The sequence below is a fragment of the Haemaphysalis longicornis genome, unplaced genomic scaffold, assembly GCF_048455015.1.
Source record: "Haemaphysalis longicornis isolate Haplotype H1 unplaced genomic scaffold, Haemaphysalis longicornis Haplotype H1 scaffold_2, whole genome shotgun sequence".
Taxonomy (NCBI): Eukaryota; Metazoa; Arthropoda; class Arachnida; order Ixodida; family Ixodidae; genus Haemaphysalis; species Haemaphysalis longicornis.
In genome coordinates, this window is record NW_027526295.1 from 277,497,883 (window position 1) to 277,517,959 (window position 20,077).

Below are 20,077 nucleotides of genomic sequence, written 5' to 3' on the forward strand. Positions count from 1 at the left end.
CGGAGCATATCTAGCAGAATATTGAGCGAGAAAAATTGCTTTTGCGGATGCTCGGCCAATGAGCTACTCTGCCGGGAATCCATATTTTTTAAGTTCTATGAATAGCTTGCTTTCTTTTGAACTTGCATCAGAATACCACAAGAATGACACAGGTAATATTTTTAACACTCATTATGCTATAGCTTACACTGCATGCAAATTATCACAGTTCTCTGTATGAATGCCCTAATGTCGTCATTATTTTTCGTGTCAGCTTTTCTGCATACAGCCAATGCTAATTCGAGTATCATTACCACTTTTCAATAATCACAACTACGCAGAATAAAGTGCTATCTTTAGCCAAAGCTTAGCAACCGCAGTGTCTATCATACACACCGGCTTAATTAAAGCTCGTCGCGTCTCTTCAGTGGCCTTAAGACTTAATTAAAGCTGCTCACAGTGACACGATGTGCATAAACGCATTTATTATGATAAGCTTATGAAGGCAGTGCGAACTCGGCTTGCCAGGTTTTCCCGGAGGGTTAATTCCGAGCTCTACGTAGTAACTACCCTAGCGATTCATGCCGACGAGAATTGGCGAAGCCACAGACTTGGGCTTAAGGGAAACTTTCAGGGGATCCTGCCAGCTTGTTGCAGAATTGTTCTCTCTGGCGTCGGCGTCGGCGTCATACGTAAGCCAGTCATTCTTAAAAAATCACGCACTCTTACATCAAACGACGACGATGATTAAACGCGAAACTATCGCGTGACGGATTGTTTGGTGGTCGTCTAAGTTTTCCAAACCGCTTCCACCATGTCGAAATGCAGCAAGCTCATAGACGCCAGCTTTATTACGCGAGCTACCCAGTTACTATTCCGGTGACGGGCAGCATTTTTTTTTTCACTTCGACGTTTGCGCGTTAGAGACGCCATCAGTGAGAAAACTAAAGCTTCGTTTTAAAACATTAATGATTCCGGCAGAACGTGACAAAGCGGTCATCGAAATCGTTGGTTTACTTGCGTACCTCGTCGGTTCTTTTGCCGCATTTTCCTGGAGTAGCTGCCTGGAGGTCAACAAGGCCACACCATTCGGCGATGTTTGGTGATCCATTTCAGGTTCAGTCCGCCCGTCGACAGTTTTCTGTTTGCCTGCGAGTCATTGTTCTCTCGGTCCAAGCATGTCTATAGACGTAAGGTGAGGCTCGACTAAATTACGGTTGGCTTTATAGCTATAAATATATACTTCGCTCCCCATAGGTAACCCTCGAATGAAACTCTAGCAGATTTATAAGTCTTTATAAAACTCTAAGTGGCGCGCTATTATTTAACTATTTATAAACATAAAACATTATTTTGATTTTCTCACTTGCACATTATGAGCTACTAAAATGAACGAGCTTATTTCCCAGGCTCTATGAAGAGCATGTGTGCGTTAGTTAGGAAAGCAGCGTGCGGTGCTGTTATTAGGGCCCCGTGCCACGTCCCAGCTGTGAAATTTCCTCAGTTGTGCGTGCCACGCAAGTAGCAATTAAGGGGTGTGTAACAAAGGAGGAGGCGTTGTTAGTGCGTAAATGATGTATAGGAGCCGGTGCAATAATTCGACAATGTAAGAATTCGACAAGAATTCGATCACGTTTTTGAGACAAAGTTCAAGCGCGTCAGGCAAGGCAGGTTTTGGAACAAAGCACCAATGCATACATTCTACAGCCTTTACGACTACTTTTCGGTGTCTCGGTATAAAGGGTGGACAAATTTTTGGACTTGGAGAAAAGAAGTCGGCAGGAGCACTCCAGACTACTACGTGCTGAAATGCGAAAAAGAGCAGCAGCACCAGCAAAAGCGCTGCAAAAGTGAAGCTAAGAAAAGGTCAGCTTTGGTTTAAGGTGGAGGCGAACTGAATAACATAATTCCTCGACGAACTCCAACCTGCTCATGTACTTCCCTTGGCGATACCTATCAAACGCTCGTTTGCTGCCAGAACGTGTTTGCGTTTCTTTCCTCGCCCTGGTTTCCTCGTCATTCGGCGTGAGTTACTTCGACAGCCGAACTGACGACACTTCACGCCACGGCTTCCCCGGAATCGGAGCCCTGCGTGACAGGCGGCCGCCTCTTTGCTCACAGGCTGTCACTTTCGCCTGTCACGTCAGATGACATCTGTGGCGCACGCACTAGGCTGGTTCTCCTTCCGTAGCTTCCAACGGCCTCATGTAGTGCGGTGTAACGTGCTCGGATCCAACTCTTGAGACCCGGCTCAAATTAATAGTCGAACTTAAATGCGTTTTTGTTTATTCTTTACTATTATGAACCGGACAACAACAACGCCGGTTTTCGCACAAGGGGGCAATTAAACTTTAGGCTTAGAACCCATCTATCGATGTGCGACTGTCAAGAGCAATGCTGCTGCCTAACGCTGTGACGAAGAAAAAGATAACGTCGGTTTTAACTAGTTCTAACTCACCTTCTGAAAGATGTCGAGGGTCGTACTGTCATTCTCTTTCGCCAAAGTTTCGCAAAGTATTCGCAACAAACAGCAACCGCAGGTGCATTCTATAAGAACTAACTAACCCCCGACTGGCCTTGCGAGAAGTTTGATAAATATGAAGAAGCCTACGTTAACCCGACTGAAACATTTTTGAACACGAGGGAACCTTCAGTTAATGACCCTAGTTCATGTGGAGGTGCGGTAACGGTACTTTTGCGACCAGGTCCACATCGTTCACTGCCCGTTTTGGACGTACCTGCAACCAAGTGCTAGTGAAATTGCCGCCACACACACTTCAAAGTTCGCTTCGCAATACTTACGCTGGCCGGGAAAGCCGTCGGGAGGAAGAAACAAAAAGGAACAGTACAGGAAACGAAGGGAGGTTAACCAGGGAACTGTCCGGTTGGCCACTCTACAGCCGTCGGGAGGGATAACGGGATAGGCAGAGGGCCCCGCTAACTGGCGCTACACACAAAAAAAATCGTTCTTGTATCCCGCCAGTATTCATCTAGATGAATTGGCATGACTCGCCGAGTTTATACTCGTGTGCTTTGTGCTAGAATGTCACCAATGCACAACTCTCAAAATCATGTTGCAACCTGCCCATCAGCGTTACGTTTGCCCGTAATGTCGTCCTCGTATCTTGTTTCTCGCTGCAGAAGACAGAGGCTATTTATTACATTGTTACGAACTGCATATATTTGGATGCTTTATTACAGTGCGCCGGCTGGAGCTGAGAAAGGACAGCCAATTTTTCACTATATCTCTCATGATTCATTAGCGAGCCCAGCAACCGCCCAACCAGGGCTTCTCTTTTCTGTGGGATACCAGCGCTTGTTTTCATTGCTGACATTTAATTTTAACGTATAAAGTTGAGGTCATGTTCATTTTTCCGATGGTGCATATAGGTATGGTTAGGCGTGCCGCAGTGGTGGGATAGGTGATTATTTAAACCTACTTAAGAGACTTATAGTGCAGTAAGATGTCGTGCACAAGGGAGTCCTTTCTCATTCCCTTCTCTAAATAGAAAAACCCTTACTGGCGGGTGTACAACTTAAAACCCGGCTTCCATTGCAGTGAAAATTAAACAAGACAATTCCGTAGGTATTTTCGCGCATAAGAAAAAAATGCTTTTGCCACGATAATAATCAGTGCCTAGCGACTCAAGTTCGTCTGAACAGAATGTCATAAAAATGTCTGTGTTCGGAATATCTTCTCTTAAAGAAAGGAAAGAGCTATGTGAAAAACAAGTATAAAATATTACTCGGTTGAGATATCGCAATGTTAAGTAAGGATTAAAAAATGTCCGTGTTCGTAATAGTTCCTCTTAGGGAAAGGAAAGAAATCCCTAAAAAACAAGTAAAAAAGATTACTCGGTAGAGATTTTTTAACGTTTAGTCAGATTTACATTTATCTAGAACGCACTGTTGTTTTGCGAGAGTTATCAAAGGAACAACTGCCGAACTTCTTTTACGAGGCCTCAAATACCTCCCGAAGCTCAGCATTCCATTTTTTTGGACACTTCTTCACATCAAAGGACAGCAAACCCGGATGTCCACTCGATTCCTTTCCTTCAATAGGCAGCGCAATGCAATTTCACTGCATCGCCGAGGAGCCCGCTGCTCAAAGGACACCGCCCCAATGAAAAGACGGAGCGTGGAGGCAAAGCGGGAGTGTTCCGGATAAAGAAATGCTTCAGCGCTACTTATTTTTAACTCGAACGCCTTAGGCGACCCATTCAGCAAGAAGTCGGCGTTTTTGCTGTTATTGCTGTGGCTGCTGCTGTTGTTGCTGATGTTGTTTTAAGAGCGAAGCACCTTTGGGGGTCGGGCTATTGGCGTCTCATGTCGTTGACTAAAACACCCGGACGCTTGTCTTTTAACGCCCAGCGCTGGAACTTCTCATTTCAATCGCCAAAAACGCGTACTAACAGAACACGCCGCGACACTCGTTTTTCGTTCACGCTTGCTTGCTTGCTTGCTTCTATTAAAGACGATAGTCTTTCTTGGGCTACTTAAACCCAGAAATTTTAGTCTGTATGTCTGTCTGTCTGTATGTATATATGTATGTATGTATGTATGTATGTATGTATGTATGTATGTATGTATGTATGTGACCAGATTCAGCCTCCCGGCCAAAGTAAAACAAGGCCTGCGCAATAGTCTTATATAGTCAAAGCTAAATCTGCCCGTCTAAGTCCGGTGTTATGTTCATACTTGTTAACGTTGTTGAACAAGAACAGAACATTACACAAATGTAAGACAACAGAATAATACACAAGTGATATTTGCAGTGTTCTTTTATAAAACATCACAGATGCTTGATTTTTGTGAAATGAATTACTATATCCACTGCATAAAATAAAAACTACCACCTCCCCTCGCGAGAACCCCTGTGTAGATGCGACGCATAAGCGGAGCGGCGAAGGGACCGCGTTTTATAGCGCGCATAACGTTGAGGGGACTGCGTAAGCCGGTCCCAGTCGATGACGACGTTGGCGTACTTGTAAAGCGGCGTGGACTCAAGGTGTTTGAGCCAAGCGTGGATGTTGCTTCGCCGGAGAACGGCACACCGGTTATATGCGCAGCGCGCCCGAAGGAGACGAAAACGCGGAAGAGAGAGTACTGCACATGCGCCGGCCTCAGCGCGTCTGCCGCGGCTATGACGCAACGTGCCGCGACAATGACGCAACACAATCCAACACAATCCACTTTAATCCAATCCAATCCAAGCCAAGCCAAGCCAAGCCAATCTAATACAATCCAAACCAATCCAATCAAATCCAATCCAATGCCCCTCGCGAGAGAGTGTTCGCTATCGGAGAGGAGAGGGGGTGAGCGGCGGAGAGCGCAGCTGGCGCGGCGAGGAGAATGGGGGAGGGGTGGACAACGCCGCCGCCGCCGCCGCCGCCGACGACGACGACGACGCCGGAGGGACAAGGCGAGTAAATCAGATGCTCTGCATCTAAAAAATTCACTCCGCCGTCGCCTGCTCTCGCCCGCGCCACTATAGCTTATGGCGGCATTTTAAGAAATGAAGCGGCAACAGTTCTGCTTGGAACGCACGTGGACTAGGGAAACGCGGTACCATAAGCATTGAAGTAGGGCGCCTCAATTCACGCGCGTCTCCGCCGTATGCGACAGCGCTGGCATCGATGCACCCGGCATGGAGGAGTGGAACGCGGCAAATTCAAATTGCCTTGATCAAACCTTTAGTGTGTTTACCTTGGGATGAGCGCGACGGTACAGGAACAGCATGAGAGGTGAGCGAATAAGCGGAGGGAGGCATTTACTTGGCAAATGTCGGCAAAGACTATCGTTTTTGTCGACATTTGCAACGAAAGCAGCAGATACGCGGCCAATTTTTTCGCTCAGTACTCGCTTACACTTTAAAATTTGCACTTATCCGCCTCGGACCCGCCGCGGTGTCTCAGTGGCTAAGGCGTTGCACTACTGAGCATGAGGTCGCGGGTTTCATTCCCGGCAGCGGCGGCCGCTTTTCTGATGGAGGCGAAAAGCAAAAACGCTCGTGTATACAAGATTTCGGCGCACGTTAAAGATCCCCAGGTGGTCAAAATTAATCCGGAGCCATCCACTACGGCGCGCCTCATCGCCTGCGTTGCGTCGGTGCGTGAAACCCCACAATCAATCAAATCAATTATTCGTTTCGACTTCCACTTCTCCCGCGTCTTCGTAATTAGGATGTCGCCTTACATCAGCGCGCGCCGTGTGGGAAGAAAGACACAATCTTTGAATACCCTTATACACTGCATCCTTCACCCCTCCCCAGGTTTAACATTAGTGGAAGTAACCCCGTTTTTTGTTGTTCCTGCGGTTGTTGTTGCTGCTGCTGTTGTACTAGTGGTGGTGGTAGTAGTAGTAGTAGTAGTAGTAGTAGTAGTAGTAGTAGTAGTAGTAGTAGTAGTAGTTGTTGTAGTTGTCATCGTCGCCGCCGTCGTGTTCGTTGCCTTCCGGTACAGAAAATTTACACCACTGTAAAGAGAAATAAAAATGAAGGATGCTCACAGTTACGCGCAAGACTTGAAGGTAGCAAAGTTGTACGCAACCTTCCCGACTATCACGATGGTTTAATTCCACGATTGCAGCCCCGATTTGCTTCTTCTTCGCAGCCGCAACGATCTGTACTCCATGATTGTTGCTATAACTGAGCTTATTTCAGTTTTTTGAAGTGAGAACCGTTGGAAAAAACCTTGGGAAATGGGGGGGGGGGGGGGGGGGGGGGGCATGCGCTATGACGTGACTTTCTCGTTCCGAACAAGTGTTGCCACCATTATAGCAAACGCGGGAGTTTCTTTTTTTTTTTTTTTTTTTTTGCCAATCTCTTCCAATCTTCCTGAGTGGGTATGCTTGGCTTGACAAAAATGGGCCAGGGATGCTGGGAGATTGTCGCGAGGCCCGCGTTAACGTGCGCGGGCTCGGCAATTTCTTGGTATTTTAAACTGCGGACCCAAAAAATAACCATTTGATGACCAGCTTCGCTGTTAAAATACATTCGCGCTTGTGTGGGATTCTAACCCAGGGCCCCAGAGTAAGGGTGGACCGCGTTACCACCACGCGATCCCCGACATTTATTTTCTTTATTACATGTAAATGTAATGCATGTAATACCCTCCCCAGAGGTCATTTAGGGTTTTTTTGAAATAAAATAAATAATATGTAAGACTGCCATTCACAGACATACAATCACAAGCTATCTACAATAGCAGTACATTCGCTGACGTACGTTAAAAGCAACAGTAGGTTCACCGGTACACATTTTTAAAGGCCATGCAGACGCAAGCACGCTTGTAGGAGATGCAACCAGTCAAGCGTCTATGGTTGAGCAGCACAGGCAATTGCGGGAAATTTACTTCGTGCCCCGAGATTCCTCCGCATTGGGGTTAATCAAGCGGCACTTCCAGAGGCTGAATATTCCAATCAACAAAAAATATTGCACGGCACAGAACAGTTTTTGGAGACAGGCAAGAATAGAATCTTATATGGGGTGCTGCCTTTACCATTTTTAAGATTAAGCCCGAGGACCCCACCCCCCCCCCCCTTAAAAAATGCAAAAACGCAGCATTCAGTCCCAAAACAAAGCAATGGTCAGTTGTCTCGGCTATCCCTGATCGTTGGCAGTGGTGGAAGAAAAGTTGTTCTTGTTCTTTTATTTATTCCATTCCCATTCGAGGGATTTGCTAGTGGTCGCAGTTTTTGAGGGGATAAGTGCCCGACTCATAATCCTCGTATTAAGTGACAAAGAATAAACTCAGAAGGGTGTAAGAGAAAAGACTGCAATGTCGGGAGCTACACACGTGCCCACACCTATAATGTTGCCTCTTCAGTAGGACGCTGTTTGTTTCGACTGCGACTATTTGTAATCTTTTTTTGCTTTTGACCCGCGGGACACCGCTTTTTTCTGAGATGTGATGGACGGGGATAACCCAAAGGAGCCGTGCGACATCCATCCACCGGTGGGCGCGTCCTCCAGAAAGCGCGCCAGCCTCCCAACTGGCAAGGACACCGAGGACACCGAGCTGAATCACCCAGTGACGGTTATTCAGACGATGGCTTTCAACTGTACCTTGGAAAAAAGGCGAAAAGAAGGCTCCTCACGGCATCTTCGCGGTCTAACACCTCAACAGTAAAGCCCGTGCCTAGACACCCTGTGCACACGATACTGTTTGTGCCGGAAGCCAAGACCGAGAACTTGAGGATGCTCAAGAAGCAGGCAGTCTCCGCCTTGCTCGAGGCAACTGTGCCTGGAGAATTCAAGGACGTCAGGACTAATTACCGGAGAAATGTCTTGGCTATCGACTTGGAGCATGGGAGTGCGGTGGAGGTTTCGCGGAAGATTACTTCACTGCAAGGCATAAAAGTGCGCGCTCAGGACACTCAGTATGAAGACACGACGGCAGGTGTCATTTATGAAGTCGATGCGTCCCTCCCAGAGAAAGACCTGCCAATACTAATCAAACCTGCACATGAATGTATCGTCATCAGGCAGGGGAGCCGCACTGGTACGTCCAGGTGCCTGAAGATAGTTTTCAAAGGGGAGAGCCTGCCTGCCCATGTTAAGGTGGGTCATTTACGTCCGCCTGTCGCACCCTAGGTGCCAAAACCCCTCCAGTGCCACAAGTGCATGATGATTGATCATGTCGGTGCAGTCTGGGGAAACGCCACTGTATATCCCAAATGTGATGGGCTGCACAAGGCTAACGACCGCAGTGAAGGTAGCCTCAAGTGCGCCAACTGCGAGGGACCTCATGACGCCTTATCGAAGAAGTGCCCAGGTATGAAGGGGAAGCTTGCTGTCTTGACACAGATTGTGAGGGATCACTCCAAGCACAAGGAGGCTGCTGCCACCGTACGACAGCGGCGGCGTCACCGATCTCAACGCCGGAGGTCTTCAAAGAAGCCTCACCGTTTTCAAACCAACGCCTCTACGCAAGCGGATCCTCCACCAGTGCAACAACTACTTCCCCAACCGCTACCCCCAGGGCCGCCGCTTTCGCCGCCACCGCTGCCCCCTGCCGAGCAGGAGTCGCCGAGAAGGCATTGAAAAAAGCTACAGCCATCGTCGGTTGGCGCATGACTCCGCACTGCCACCGATTGTACCGCCGACTGAACCCCAACGCTGAGTGCAGAAAACAGTCATGCAATCTCCCGCCCCAGCGGCAGGCCCAGATCTGCAATTCTTTGCGGTCTTGAGGTCCCTCATGATTGCCATCCACACATTACTCACTATAGTTGGTGACAGCTCAACTCTGCAGCGGCTGTTTCAACATCAAAGGGATTTTGTATTCATCCGCAACCAATGGCGTCTGGCCGTTTGAGTGACGCCTGCGACGTAAGCCAGAGAGGACAACTACTGCCAATAAAGCCGCGCTCGCTTGCCGACCACTCCTGCCTCTTCCAGCGACAATGAGGTTGCCGAGGATCAAAATCTCTGTATGCGACTTGTATTACGAATGTGCTCTAGTGCATAAAGAAGCCGCTTATCGTCGTCTGTCCCGTGTGTGTCTTGCCGCGTCATGGTTTGTACGTGAGGAAATCATAGTGGGCTGTTTTTATGCGGAACGTCGTAAACGAACTCGATCTGAGAACGTCGAAGCGTCGAAGCTGCACCTGTTGCTGGTGTGATTGTGGAAATTGTGTCGGTGTAACGCAACTTCTGTGAGGAAATAATACATTTGCTCTCGTCTACGGCAGTAGCGGTGACAAGTTGCAAGGGTTCTCGTTTCTTGTTGTGCACGTTGACTGCGCCCGATTTTGAGCGCAGCCTTACGTGGTGTCCGTCTGGCCCGACGCGGATTGTGCAAACGTCTGTGGCGTGTTTTTTTGACCGGAAAGGGCCGCTCGTACAGATTTACGCGTTATTAACTCGATTGCCAAATCTTACAACGTCAGGTATCTTTCCTTGCTGGTTCGCGTTTCTCTGGCTTGTCGGGGTACGGACGGAGAAGCAGTGTGGGTTGTCTTCTTTTTTTGCGGAAATAGGTATGATTACGGCATTATTGCAGAGGCTCTCAAATAATTAAACGTTCGTGCACAATTATCCGAGACTGGGTAGCTTTCAGAAAATCAGTATGAACCTGTCTTCCTGCGAGAGACGGGTGCCGATGGCGTTATTTTTATGCCAATGAGCATATATCACTCATACAAAAGTATGAACGAGTGCGAGTATTGTTGAGGTAATCAAATGGGGTGGCGTTTCGTTTCTTGACTGTCATTGGTTGGTCGTAATCACCAGTAGCATTTTTTAAACGTAAAAGAGGGGTAAATAAACATTGAAACTGTATGATTGCTGGATTTTGAGATACGCCGTTGAAGAAAGCCCGAAATGTATGGCCCCGCGACATGACCACGTATTTTTTTATACATTGCAAAAAATACACCTGCGCGCAGCTATTTATTATGCCTGATAAGCTTATAGTACGTATGTTCCCATCGCTTCACAATGTGGCATCAGGGAAACTGACTATGCGTTGACTCAAGGCGCAATTGCCTCATTTTGTCTGCAGTGTTCGAATTTCTGAGAAGTGTCGTCAGCTATTAAAGTTGTTTTTGAATAGCTTTAATGAATTTGAAGGAATAAACCAACAGTCTATATTACCTTTCACCATCACCATCATCACCAGTATATCTACGCCCACTGCAGGGCAAAGGCCTACCTCATTACTCTCCAATTACTCCGGTCCTGTGCTAACTGCGACCAATTTACCTCAGCAAACTTCTTTATCTCATCTGCACTTCTACCTTCCTGCCGCCTCCTGCAACGCTTGCCTTCTCTAGGAACCCTCTCTGTTACGTTTAATGACCAACGGTTATCTTCCCTTCGCATTACATGCCCTGCCCACGTCCATTTCTTCTTCTTCATTTCTCCTAATATGTCCTTAATATTGATCGTACTGATATTACCTTTATCTTTCCGCAAAGTTTGCGTGACGGCCCTTATTAGTTATAAAAATTTGTCTATCGCAGCTGTGTGTCACAGTGATGGCAGTAGTTCAATGATTGTATTCTGGTGTTTGGGCAGTGACGAATATCCAGAGCTGTACCTTTACTTTTCAAGAAAGGGGTTACAATATGCATTTGCAGACATTCAGATTTTTAGCGTCTGTCACGATAGACCGTTGTTATTTTACCGAGGGGGGTACAGGTTTGAGCGTCCTCCCACGGAGCATACATTTACTTAGATTTAACACCACCTCCAACATTGACCTGTTTTTATTTTTCTAAAAACTGTGACAAGAGTTGGAAAACCTCAAAACAGTACTGGAGGTGCTTCAGGTTGAACAGCTGCAGTAATAATTGCAAATACATGTGTAGCAGGTAGAAATGGGTTATCTCACCCCTTCCGAGCGCTATGTTCGTACTTTTCAATCATGCACTGCTGCGTCTGCTTATACAGCTGCAAGAAGAATACAAAACAACAATGCGACAAATCAAAATGGTTTAACGTCAGGCCTTCAAAGTGTCATGTCGCTGCTTTTTGAGCTCACTCTGTTGCTTCTGGCAGTACCGAGGCAGTAAAAATGAGAAAACTTTGCTGAACAGGTCGCAGTGGTGTTACGTCACTTCTTCAAGGTGTTATGTAACTCCTCTGCGCTGTTGAACTGTTGCTTCTGGCTAAAAAGCTATGGTAAGAAATGAAAGCTCTACTAAAATACCTTGGAATGTGTTTATTCCAGGCCTTCATGTTGTGCTGTCGCTTGTTTTTACGTACACATTGTAACTTCTGGCCATGAAGTTGCGAGGGGATTTAAAGACGATTATGTAGTACGTTGGAATTGGTTTACACCTGGCTTCTGGCCATGAAGTTGCAGTGAGAGTTGAAGACACTTAAGTACTACGTTTCAATAAATTCGTGCCACACCTTCACGTTGTGAAGTCGCTGCTTCTCACGCACACACTGTTGCTTTTGGGTTTAAAGCTGCATTAGGCATTGAAAACACTGATGCTGCAAATCAAAGTGGATTCAACGTCGGGCTTTCAGGGTGCCACTTTGCTGCTTCTGGCTGGAAAGTGTGGTTAGAATAGAAAAATCTTGTGCAGCAGCCCATGCACCTTGACAAGGGGCAGTGAGAATTAAATATTTATTCTCTGTTCGGTGCTCCGATGGGTTGTAGAAGTGAACAAGAGAATGTAAATCTTACATAGAAAGGTCGGCGCATTTTTAAATAAGTCACTTTTACCTCATGTTCATATTCATATTATTGGGCCTGCTGGGTGTAGTTGTCTAAATAGGTGCAGTAAGAATTGAATGCACTTGTATAGCCGTTCGTTGGAGTTTTGAATTGAATGGGCACTCACTGTTTGACGTCACTGTTTGGTGTACACATGGAAAGATTATTGGCTTCAGGAAGATTATCAGAATTGAACATGTTTTCACGAAGCTTTAATTGTTTGCAAACGAACTACGTGTTGAAAAGAATGAATGTATGCTATTTCAAAAGCATCATCAGTAATAGAAATATCTTCATGGTAGCCTGCTGCATTTCAGTGTAAAGCCAATGAAAGTTTAATGTAGCCTAACTTGGAAAGTAAAATTTCTGAAGAATGCATTGGCAGGTCACTATTCATTTTTTCGATAAAAGCTCACAATAGTAATTTTTAAGGCGGCCGCTAGTGCTTGAGGACGTTTTTCTATCAATTTTAACCGCCAGTCAGGGTTCTTTGCCTTATCATTTCCCTGTAAACTCCGGGGCGGTGATATGAAACTAAAAAAAACGGTGGCAGCTGTTTTGCTACATCACCGGTGTACACCTCAGAAACCGTCACCGGGATTGAAAGCATGACACCGTAGTGCCAATCAAACCAATAGACGTATAGCATCTTGCCCTCGCGTGTCTCGTGCAGTAGCATTGATTAGACTTGTAACGTTTGACCACACTGCAGTTCGCTGCTTGCGCTATACTGGGAAGTCGTTTTGTTTAAGCGGAATAAAATAACGCTTGTTTCTCCGCACATACAGCTGATTTTGCAAGGCAGGACACCTCATGCGGCATCGCGACCTCCACCGTTTGCTTGCGTTTCCACGATAGGTGTTTGTAGGGCGTCACTGCGTTCGAAATGGCCGCACAGACCACTACGTTGCCCGTCGATATCGCGGCCGATTTCTGAAAGGAACGGATGATTCTCGCCGCTGGTTTCCTTTTCACTCTGGGCTTACACAGTCCTCGCACAGCACCCAGCCATTGCGGTGATGAACTTCCACCTGCGTTTACGACGTCTGATTCGACGGTGATTATGGCTGGGGAAGATACTGTACCGACTACCTTTCTTGACAAAGAGTGCGCACGCAAAGAGAAGAAATAATCGCAGTGCGACGAGACCGACCAAATATAACAGACGACCATTATTTTTCTCCATGCAGACGACGGCTAAGCGACGTGCAGCGATCGAAATTGGAACCATTCAGACCCAAAAACTCTATGCGCGTAGTCTAACAGTAAAAAAATCACGGATAGCCTTGAGTAAATATAAGATACACCAGAAATAGTTTGCACCAAGATTAACCTTTGCAATTTTTTTTCTCCGGAGCAAGTTTTCAATGAGGGCGACTTTTTCTTTTTCCTTTGAAAATCATTCATTCTTCGGAATGAAACATATATAAACGAGTTTATAATCAATTGGTTATACTGTCAGCAACCTATATTAGTAATCATGGGTATAAATGGGTATAAACAGCTGCAATATAACGAACTATGTTTTGCAACCGCGGAGAGTCAGTTAGCGGCCACACAACGCTTGTGGGAGGAGCTCCTGCTACACTCTTACCCTGTCATCGACTATAACATAACACTCCATCTGTGTTGAGTGCACTACAAGTACCCGAGGCCCTAGAGCCAGTACTCGCAAGCCTCGCATGAGTAAATGCTGTGGTGCAATGGCCAACGTGCGCCCTTCGTTGAGTGCAGACGTCAAGGACGCGTTCATTTTTCAGTGGAACGCCGGAGGCCTGCTGTCACGAATCTGATCTCCGGCCATTTGTGTTCATGAAGTCGATCCTCATCCTCGTCATCTGTGAGCCGAAAGTGTATACACCATTATTTCAATCCGCCACATACGGGGAGCCCTCCAAAGTCGCGGTTTTCATCAGACATGAGCTCACCTACGTGCAACATCGTGTACAACTTCACCGGGGTAATGAGTTCGTCTGCCTCACCACCAGGAAACGCAAGCTCATCTTCACACTTGTGGGTGCGTACATTCACCCAACATCTACTTTTTTCGTGGGAGGCTGGAGGGCATACTAGGGACAACGACTGGTCCGTGGGTTATTACGCGTGATTTTAATTTCCACCAATTGATTTGGGTTAGCTCGGAGCCTTGTGTCTTTTGCTTCAGACCATGGCCTGTGTTTACTGAACGAGGGATGACCTACCTTTCTACGTGGCACGAACTGCGGCAGTTGCTTGGACCTAACGTTGTGTCGCGATACTTCTCCGGCCCTACACAATAGTTTCCAGGCATGGAAACCCATGGAAGCGACCATTTTGCTACGTATTAAAATAATCATGGACTGCAAAGTCGCTTCGACACTAATGTTATTCAGGCGACAAACTGGCAGAGTTTGAATCCAAGGTGGAAGATTTTTGCGGGAGCGACGAGCCTGAAGATCTGGAGTCTGCCATTGAAAGCATGCCAGTTGCTTGCAAATGTTCGGTCGGGCTGTCTCCTAAAATCAGTGAGTTCAACATCGAGCTGGACCACCCTAGAGCCGTCCTTCCACGCATCTAACGAAGATACAGACGTATGAAGTCTCTTCAAGACATAAGACATGCGAAAAGAACACAGAAAAAGATCCAACTCCGTATTATCCAAGTGCAAGCACATCGTTGGAAGGGAATCACTCGACCCTCGGAAGTCTGTCTGGAATATGGAGCACTGTGCGAGGGCTAATGACCCCCGTACAAGAGCGCTCCCCATTCAAGGCTCTGGCTCTTCACCAGAAAGACAGAGAGCTCGAAGTAGCGGGGGACTTCAGCGTTCAGATCACCAGTGGAACGGGCCCTGTTGGTTCATCACTTTCCACTGACATTCCCTCATCGTGAGACTCTCGGATGGACGTCCTGTTTTTGATGGAAGAACTCAAGGTGGCATTGGCTTTCTGCACCCGATCGTCATCGCCTGGGCCGGCTGTAGTCACCTATGCTGCTCTCTGTCACCTTGGCAACGGCGTTTGCCCCGCCCTTTTAAAATATTTCAAAGAATTATGGCGTGATGGCATAGTACCTGAAAAATGGAGGTCTAGCCGCCTTGTTCCACTCCTGAAATCTAGAAAATCTCTGCTGGACCCGGCGGCATACCGACCCATAGCACTTGCGAGTTGCGTTGGAAAGTTTATGGAACGAGTAATCCTTGTACGTCCGGAGTCGTTCCTGGAGCACTACAGCGTCTATCCTGAAGTCTTGGCTGGTTTCCATCATGGCCGATCAACTATTGATAGTGTTATCGACCTGGTAACTTTTGTGCAGCAGCATAGACGCGTCAAGGGCACATGGCTGCACTCTTTCTGGATGTGAGAGGAGCGGATGACAACGCGGAGCATGATGCCATTTTTAAAGCACTGTAGGCAGTGGGGCTTGGTGGCCCAGTCTACCATTGGGTGCGGTGTTACCTCTCGCGGAGGTCAGTCTTTGTAATGACTCAAGATTGCCCAACGTCAACACACAATACTCCCCGCGGTGTCCCCAAGGGACGCGTCGTGAGCCCCACGTTGTTCAACCTCACACTCATTGGCCTGGCATACTCCCTTCAAAGAATGGTTCATCTGTCGATTTACGCGGATAATATCTGCATCTGGGCAGATGGAGTGACTCGACGGCACGTGTGCGCCCGCCTGCAAAGTTCTGCAGAATTGACCAAAACCTACCTGCATAAGCAAGGGTTGGAGGGGTCTTCCAGCAAATGCGCAGTGCTTGTGTTCTCACGGAAGCCTATGTATGCATACCCTTTGACAGTTAATGGCGAATGGATCTCTAATGTGAAATATGCCAAGTTTCTCGGCGTGGTTTTCGACAGAGACCTTTCTTGGATCCCCACATTCGTTGTTTGAAGAATAGACTGTCTCCAGTGGCCCATATTCTCTAGTTCATTGCCGGCAAGCCTTGTGAAACGCCTATGAAATCAATAGTGTAGCTATACACCGAACTATTCTTGGGCGCCCTATGGTACAGCCTGCCTGTACTTTCAGGTATGAGCCGCACAAATATTCAGAAATTGCAAGGCATACAAGCGCAGGCCCCCCAAACTTGCGTGGCCTGCCGGTGCACGTTAACAGCTGCAACTATGGCTGTAGCTCGTGATCACCCCCCGCCCACTGATGCGACAACTGAAACACCCAGGGCGCACATTATACACTCAACCAGGCTTCCTGATCATCACCTTGCTAGTATGTCATCTAAACTGCCCCATGCGTCTTTCACAAAGGTTGTAGCTTCTCACATCACCAGCATGCCGTCCAACAATACGCCTGCAATGAGACCGCCACTCCCGCTCGGTGTAGGACGCAGCCTCGAGCATGCCTTAATATCCCAGGCAAAACGAAGGAGCAAGATTTTCCAACGCTGGCACTACAACTGCGAACCCTTATCTATTTGCACCAGAGATGCCGTGACCGCACCCAAACACCGATGACTCTGTAACAACATTTGGTCCTGCCGGCGCCGTTCTTGTACCACGAATGTCCATGTCTACAGAATTCAAAATAGCCCATCTTACCACTTCCACTACTACAGAGCTAACCGTTATCCGCGTTGTGCCCTTCACACCATGGAACAAACTTTGTCCCGAAGATGGGGGATCTTCTGGGACTCCAGTGCGTTGGAGGGTGCCGGGGGGATGGACACCACGGGCCCCGCACCGGCTCCCACCGCCACCGCACCGCCAGTGCCACTCCAGGTGCCCCCGACATCCGCGGCGGTGGCGGCTCAACGAAGGGCCCCCGAAGGGGGGCAAGTCCGGGGGGCCCGGTTCGACGGGCACACCCAGGACATCGGACGACGAGAAGGACGTCGTGCCGTTCTTGCCTGCAACGCAGCGCAAGGAGCGGCCTCCGACGTCCAAGCCTACAGAAAGGCCCAAAAAGCCCAATCCGAGAGTCACAGCCCCAAAAGACGACACATAAACATACACACTCCGGTAGCTCTAACACATCATAATGGGAAGACAAAATATCGTCCAATGGAACTGCAGAGGCCTCCTGAATTATCTTGACGACGTGTATGAGATTCTGCATGCCAATCAGCCAAGTGTAATGTGTGTCCAGGAAACACATCTGAATTCCAAACACACAAACTTCCTGAATAGTTGCCTGGTATACAGAAAGGACAGGGATGGCTGCACACACTCTTCTGGCGGTGTGGCCATAATCGCCCGAAAATCCTTAGCATGCCACCCTGACACCTTGAACACCGTCCTCGCAGCTGTAGCCGTCCGCACAATAATTTTTAATAGGTTGATAACGGTATGCTCCATTTACATTCGTCCTGATTATGCACTTTCGAGCTCTGTCTTCGAGGCGCTGGTCGACCAGCTGCCCGAACTGTACATTCTAACAGGCGACCTTATTGCACACAACTCTCTTTGGGGCTCCTCCAAAACGGGTGCCCGAGGTCGCCTGATAGAGAAATTCCTTACATCTTCAGGAGCATGCCTTTTCAACAATGAACAGCCTACATACCACAACATAGGTCACAACGCATACTCACATCTTGACCTGGCTATTGGTTCTGCAATTCTCTTTCCATGTCTTGAGTGGGGTGTGGGCACGGACCGATAGGGTAGGGACCATTTCCCCATTTCATTAACGTATATAGGTACATGCCCGAGCATTCCATCTTCCCATAAAAGGTTTAATGAAGCAAGAGCTAACTGGAATACATTTACAGAGACATCCAAACTACACCACATATCTATAGGACACCTACTCGTTGAAGAAGCTACCCAACTGCTCACGGCGCACATCCTCGACACCGCCAAAAAGTCCATTCCCCACGCCTCTGGTGCCCCACGCAACCAGCGGAGGCCGTGGTGGAATGAGGACTGTAGGCGGGCGCGATAGGCCCAGAACAAGGCGTGGGGTGTCCTTCGTCGGTACCCCACGTCGAGTAACCTCATTTTGTTCAAACGGGCCAAGGCGTTAGGAAAACGTGTGCGCCGTGAGGCAAAACGAGAGAGTTGGCGTTCCTTCATAACATCAATAAACTCTTACACAGACACACGGAAAGTATGGACAAGAATACGCAAACTCAAAGGACAGCAAACACACAGCCTGCCTCTGGTCAGCACAAAAGGGGACACACTCGAAGACCAGGCTGACACCCTCGCACAACACTTCCAACACGTGTCCAGTTCAGCACACTACACAAACTCTTTCATGAAACACAAACAAACGGCCGAAAAGAAGCCTATACTAGATAACAATAGGTCAACATCTTCTTATAACTCAGAGTTTTCACTGCATGAGCTGAGAGCTGCTTTGAGCACGTGTAAACCCTCAGTTCCAGGCCCAGACAACATCACATACACAATGATACAACACCTGCACGCAGACACTCTTCTAACACTCTTACACCTATATAACAAGATATGGCTTTCGGGGCACATTCCAAACTCTTGGAAGGAGGCTATAGTTGTAGCTTTCCTGAAGGAGGGAAATGACCCGTCGTCCCCCTCAAGTTACCGTCCTATTGCCCTGACGAGCTGCGTGTGCAAGCTCTTCCAGAAGATGGTAAATCGCAGGCTCGTGTACTTCCTTGAGTACAACGGTCTTCTCTAGAGCAGCCAGGAAGGCTTCAGGGTGGGGCGATCGACGAACGATGAAGTGGTAGCTCTTGACTCGTACATCAAGGATGCCTTCGCGCATAAGCAGTATTGTTTAACTGTGTTTTTCGACCTTGAGAAGGCATACGACACCGCTTGGCGTGATGGGATCCTTAGTGACCTTAAGTCATTCGGTGTTTTGGGTAACATGTTGAACACTCTTGTTAGTTACTTGTCAGACAGAACATTTCGAGTAAGAGTTGGTTGTGCACTCTCAAAGGTTCACGTGCCAGAAAATGGCGTGCCACAAGGTGGCGTGTTGAGCTGCACTCTCTTCATAGTAAAAATGAACTCTCTTGGTAGGGCACTGCCACCTACAATCTCTTATTCCATGTATGTAGATGACGCCCAGATATCCTATAAATCATGCAATATGTCAATCTGCGAACGTCAAGTCCAGCTTGGTGTTAAGAAACTTGCCGGCTGGGCAGACAAGAATGGTTTTAAATTGAATCCTGTAAAAAGCTCCTGCGTTGTGTTCTCCAGGAAACGCGGGGTCCATATTGACCCAGACTTTACTCTTAATGACGTGTCGCTTCCTGTGAACAAGGAGCACAAGTTTTTAGGTGTGGTGTTTGACCACAAACTCACATTCATTCCCCACATCAAGGAACTTAAGCATAAATGTCTCAAAACAATGAATATCCTTAAGGTTCTCTCCCACCAATCCTATGGTTCCGATAAATAAAGTATGGGTCGGCGAGTAAAACAGCGTTACGAATGCTTGACCCAGTGCTACACTTGGGCCTTCGTCTCGCCTCGGGTGCTTTTCGCACTAGCCCTGTCGAGAGTCTGTATGTCGAGTGTGATAAGTGGAGCCTTGAGAACCAACGAACGTACATGGACTTGCTTTATGCTTTTAAAATTTCATCACTGAATAATCATCCCTTTTATCCTGTCTTTAACGATACATCAACATCTCTGCTCTTTGTAAATCGCCCATCCGTTCCTCTGCCCTTTTCACTTAGAGTGAGAGAGCGAGCCTCGGATCTCAGTGCTTCGTTTTTAGATGTATACAGGTCATCCTTTTCAAACAGTTTAACGCCTTGGCAAGTTCGCCCTGTGTCGTGCGACCTTTCTTTTATGAGACTTGACAAAAATCGGGTACCACGAGCTGCAATACTGCAGCACTTTCTGTCTTTGCAGTTTAAATACACATGTGCAGAATTTTATAGTGACGCTTCTAAAACCTCCACTGTGGTGTCGTGCGCTGCTCATGGTCCAAATTTCAATGCAGCCAGAACCACGAGCGTGCACACAACAATTTTTTCAGCAGGAGCGTATG